This window comes from Lissotriton vulgaris, chromosome 12 (genome assembly GCF_964263255.1).
Source record: "Lissotriton vulgaris chromosome 12, aLisVul1.2, whole genome shotgun sequence".
NCBI classification, from domain to species: domain Eukaryota; kingdom Metazoa; phylum Chordata; class Amphibia; order Caudata; family Salamandridae; genus Lissotriton; species Lissotriton vulgaris.
In genome coordinates, this window is record NC_141700.1 from 663639689 (window position 1) to 663645688 (window position 6000).

Here is a 6000-nt window from a genome sequence, read left to right on the forward strand (position 1 = left end):
AACCTCCGACTCCAACTCTTTAGTACATGGCTGGACCTCTGGAAGACTCTGCCAGGAAGAGTGACTGCTGTGCTGCTGAGGGGCTGTAGCTGCCGGACTGCTGCCCTGCTGTGCTGGCCTGCTGCTCTCTGGCCTGGACCTGTAACCTGAACCCAGGGCCACCAGTGTTGACTCCAAGGGCTACTCTCTTATAAACACCTCCTGGACTTTTCAACTGTGTCCTAACCTGCCAAGTGGTACCACCCCATTCCCGGACCCTTGGAAGTGGACCTGAAGGTGCTCTGCCAGCCCATCTGTGGACCCAGTCGAATTGATGCACCACCTCTGCTGTGCGGCACAACCCCAAGCAGGACCAAAGCATCGCCTCTGCTACAAGGATTCAAGTGTAAGGTCTTCACATCGACCTTGCTGCCTCATCGGAACTGCCAATGCATGACGCTTTCCCGACACAGGCCCACAGATCGCGATCCTCTCGTCAATGGCAGCCTCGACGACATGCCTGACTTCGCATCGCAAGCCCCAAAGTCACTTCAGAACCAGCCGGTGTGCAATACATCCTCGACGCAGGACTTCACATCGAAAGCTTCCCTTGTGGATGGCCTCCTCGATGACTACCTTGCATCGCAGCCTCACAGCTCTCTAGAACAGACGTGGCGCAACGCATATTCAGCCCAAACATGGCATCGCCTCGGCTGCGCGAGGCCTCCTCAACACGGGACTGAGCAATTCTGCACAACCAGAATTTAAGGTACTGTTAAGCGGTTCTAACTGGGACCCTGTAACTGGTCTGCACTCCATCGTGGTTGACCTGAACATTTGACCTTGTCCCGGTTTGGCATGACCAGATATCCACAATTGGCAATTTGTGGCTCTATTTTCACTTAAATCTTAAACTTTCTTATCTCCAGTTCTGCTAATTAGATCGTTGTTGTTCTGGTCTTATGTTATTTCATATAAATTACTCTATTTTTCTAATCTGTTTTGGAACCCTTGTGTGGTGTGTTTGCACTGTTACACTTTGAAATGTTGCACAAATTCTTTACACATTGCCTCTGAGTTTATCCTGATTGCTCTGTGCCAAGATACCCAAAGGGTTGAGCACAGGTTAATTTACTCAACCAGCAACCCACTTTCTTACAACAGGATTAAAGGCAAGTGTGTATATATATATACATATATATATATATTTTTTTTTAAAGTTTGGAATCCTCAATTCATTACACGGAGTCATACCAAGCAGTACAAATCTTACAAATTTCTTTTGAAATACAACAAGCAATGAAATTGATTACTCAAGAGGAGCTTGACCCACTAAGTCATCTCGAGTGTCTGGTTCAAGGCATTGCTGCCTATAGAATTTGTGAACAGAATTAGTGTATATCCGGCAGATATTTTGTTGCCAGTCACTTCTAATATGTGCTGCTGTTTCAGGCTTGCCTCCTTTGGAATTAGCTTGGAGAGGCTATAGTAGAGTTTTCAGAAGCATACACAAGAGAGAGTTCTTTCAGTAATTCTCTTCTTAGATGACCTGTCCCAGAATACTCACTTAAAGACACTAGACGCACTCATCGGGGGTCATTGCTGTTTTATTAGAACATTGGAATGTTGGGAGCTCCATTGAAAACAATGGAGTGCTCTGGGCTTATAATGGCTGGTATAAACCTGGAGCTCCAACGTTCCAATGTTTTCTTTGTTCACAGCTCTGGCTGTGAACAAAGGGTTCAGGGAGGCTGAGGGGATTCCAATCCCCTCACGCTCCCAAAAGGCTTTGTTTTTTTTTGTTAGAACATTCTATCCTCTAGTGACCGAATGTTCTAATAGCATAATAGCCCTTCGTAGATGGGCTATACCGCTATTAAAGTCCCTCTCCCTTGTTAAACGGCCCTCGCCTTCGGCTCGGGCCTTTAACGCTGGAGAGGGCCTTTAGGTATAGCTCTCTACGGCAGGCTATAAGGCTATAATAGAGAAGGGCAGGCAGATTGGACTTTAGGGTGGCAAAGATGGAAAGAAAGGTTGGAAAACAAATATGTACATCTACAGAAAAATGTGAAAGGATACCTTGCAGATAGCCAATGGTGTGAATCACAACCTCTTTCTTGAAAAACTGTAAATAGCCTACCTGACCCAGCACGAATTTCACAACTTTACATTTAATAAACAGGACCTCAAGTCCTGTTTTTATTTAGCAGATAGCATCACATTTTACCAAGCAAGTCACACTATCAAGCATTATTTCAGAACATAGGAAAAACTTAAATATATTTATAGCTGCCGTTACCTAATGTGCCAAGGCACGCACCGCAATACCAATACCAGTATTAAAGGCCCTACCAAAAGAATAACATTTGTATTTAATTATACCTTCCAACCACAAATCCTTACAAACATTTCTATAATCAAGTGCAATACTTAATATCCCCTTGATCGAATAAACAGCACTATTATACTTGGGGCTTGACTTCGTCTCTCCTACTTGGCAAGCACTAACTCTAAATTCTTCTATATTGCATTTCTATAATAACTTCTCCATAGCAATTCCATCTCTTCCTTTCTATACATAATTTGGATAAAGCTGCATATAATCAGGTAAAGTGCAGAGGTGAAAAAGTACATTTTGCAATGAAAACAAGGCCAGCATTTAAACAATTGAAGTGCAAGTGTTCAAGGCTGTCTTTATGTAAGTCTATTTGTTTGTTATTCAATACCAGCAATACAATTCAATCCTAATAAAGCTGTTAGCTCCACTATCAAGCTCTCCTGGTCTTGGATCATTATACAAATAAATAATGTATCTAGACATGCATTAATGAAATTGCACCATACATCATTAAAGTGCTACTGTGTCCTTCAAATAGTGGTAATTAGCATAAGCAATTAAGAAATACATCTAATGCTTCTCTGACTTGTAGCCTTCCCAAAATGGATACATAACTCATACAGTTAACTAGAGCCTCTAGCAGCGCCCAAACAGCTGCATACCTTTTTTTTTAAAGATATTTTTATTGAGTGTTAGCAAAAACATAAACAAAGCCATACAATAATGTAAGTGAATACAATAAATTAAGACAGAAGGCATTCAAGGTAATGAAAGGATTTTTTTTTTCCATAAACACAAAAGAGGAGAAGAAATAAGAGTAAAGAAAAGGAGAGAGAAGAGAGGAAAGAGGGAAAAGACAGAGAAGGAAGGGGAAGGAGGAGAGAAAGAAGCTAGATGAGAGTTGGGAAAATGCAAGAAGAAGAACAGGATATGAACTCACAAGGAATGGGTAGAAGAGAGGTAAGAAACAAAGGGGAGCCATAGGAGATCAGATTTGATTTTTAGAGGGACAGAAGAAGAAGCAACAGAAAGTCTATGTTCATCGCATATGAAATTCCACCAAGTTATAACAGAAATTTTAGAATTATCTTTCCAGCAGGATAGAATCACTTTAAATGCAATAGCAATGAACAAATCAAGTAACCGAGCATTAGATGAGATCATATCTATATCATCTGATAAAGAACCTAGAAATACATTAGCTAACGAGAATGGTGCAGAACATTTAAACATACGCATGCATATATCCCATATAGAGCTGCATATCTTTTAATATTGCCGATCCTTCTGGCATTAACTTCCTCAAAGGCACTGGTCCTTTTCAATCAATCTAGCCAGATCATCACCGTTGGGGCATTATTTGACAGCCAATATTGTAAACTCGGAGATCGAGCTGCTGCTAGTAATGCAATGACAAATTATTGGAAATATTTGTTTAATTTTTAATTTGTTGTAGATGCTCCAAACAAAACTACCATTTCTTCTAGTTGAATTGGACCTTATTCACAATCACTCAAAACTTGAAAAAACATCCTTCCAAAATTGTAGCACTTTGTGGCATAGAAACACATTATGTAACCAATCCCCTTTATCATTTTGTGAACTTTTAAAGCACTGATTCGGGATTCTTGGGTCCTTTTGAAATATCGCCAATGGGGTATAATATGCCATCCACCTTGCGAGTAATCCCTTTCTTTTGAAATTTGCCACTCTAAGGGATTCATGCAATAACCTAGAGATATGCTCCCATTCTCCATTAGTCATCCAGCATCCAGTGGCAGGTTTCCTATTTAAGTAATCACCAACCAGGGAAGAGTCTGAATATTTCCTAAAAGCCCTATGCCAGTCACTAATCCCAGTCAGTTCTGTTTTAATGACTAGCTTCATCAGAGCCTGGGTTGGTTAGCTCATTTCTATAAGACTGTTTTACAAAAACCCAACAATCTGTTAGAAGCTATGCCAAAACCTATGGCACTCCCTCCCCGGGTGCATTTGTAAATCCTCCCAAATTAAAACCCTATTGCCAACATAAGTCACCCAACACTTGATATCCTCGGGAATTCCATAAACTGTATACTGATTTCTGACAAAATAAACCCAGGGCTTGGCAATCCTGCGGCCGTACCAGTCTATGAAAAGAAAGTACTTGTCTTGCTTTGAAAAAGCACTTAATACCCTGTTCCATTTCTTCTAGCACCTTGTACCTTGTCCCTTTTGGCAATCTATGCATTTTCTTTTTTTGTTTAAAATTGTTTTTTTTTTATTAAAAAACGCTTCCACTGTATCAAGTACAAAAGGCATGTACATATACTTTTGGCTCAGATAGGCAGAGTACAATTTGTGATATCCATAGATCATATTTTGGTTACAGACCGTCTCACCATCACATGAGCATACTATTTATCCATGAAATCAGTGCAACTGCAGTTTATAGTTTTATGTTCGTAAAACCTATACTCTTCATAACAACTAAACAACCTAACAACCCTAATAATCCTCCCAACAAGGGAATAAATAATGCCCCCTCGCCAAGTGGGGAAGTGTGGCTCAATGGTTAGAGCGGCAGACCCTGATGCAGAGGTAAAGCCCGGGACCAGGGTTCAATTCCCCGCCTCGGCGGGTCTTGGGCTCAAAAATTCCACGGACCTGATAATTCTCGCCTCGGTGCCTATTCAAATCATAGAGTCCCACTCTGCAACTCTGGGCAAAAGCTTGCTTAATCTCCACAACGGCCCCCACAACGCTAAAGGATGCCTGGCCTTCACCCTGGGGGTGCCCAGGAGTGGACGCCTCACAGGGAAAAGCCAGGACGGATTCCACAGCGGTATTCGTACAAGCGCCTTGAGACCCTTGCGGGTGAGTAGTGCGCTATACAAGTATCAATTTACATTACAATTCCCATCCCCCTGATCTATGCATTTTCAAAAGCGCAGGAAGGTTACTTTCTGCTTCTTGCACCATTTTTATTAAAAAAGAAATGATCAAGCTCACCTTGAGTCGTAGACCTGAACACCGTAATATCCAGCAATGTAGCTGGATGGTAAGCAATTATGTAGGGTTAGGACAGCGCACCCAGTCCATGTCTAACTGAATACCTTACCCTCCTTTTTTCTTTTGATTTTTCCCCTACTCCCCATTCCTTGAAAACGTGTCTGTTAGAGTAACTCGTTAAAAAAAAAAACACTAACAAAACCTTGGTAATTTGATGGGGAGATTAGAGAACAAAAATAATACAAAGGGCAGCAAAATAGACCTTTTAATTATAAAAACTATCAATTATTGAAAGAGTAAGAAGCACAACTTTAACCTTCTGTATCTTAGTTTTATAATTCAACTGAAATAAATTGGTGTACTTATTTGAAACGTAAACCCCAAGATAACGAATTGGGCGACTATTATATTGACCCTGTTGATCCATCAGCAAAACTGAAGACTGGACATTAAAAAGTAGAGTATCGATTTTGCCCTGATTAATCTTATAGCCCCCTACTCTTGTATACTCTTGGATAATATTTATAGCTCATCGATATTTGCCCTGTCAACTTTCAAATAGAGAATCATATAGTCTGATAAAAGTTTGACCTTAGACATTCCTTCAATTTAGGGAAGAATAGATTCTGAGCTGCGAATTCTAGCTACCAGTGGCTCAACGAACAAAGCAAAAAGTATATGTGACATTGGGC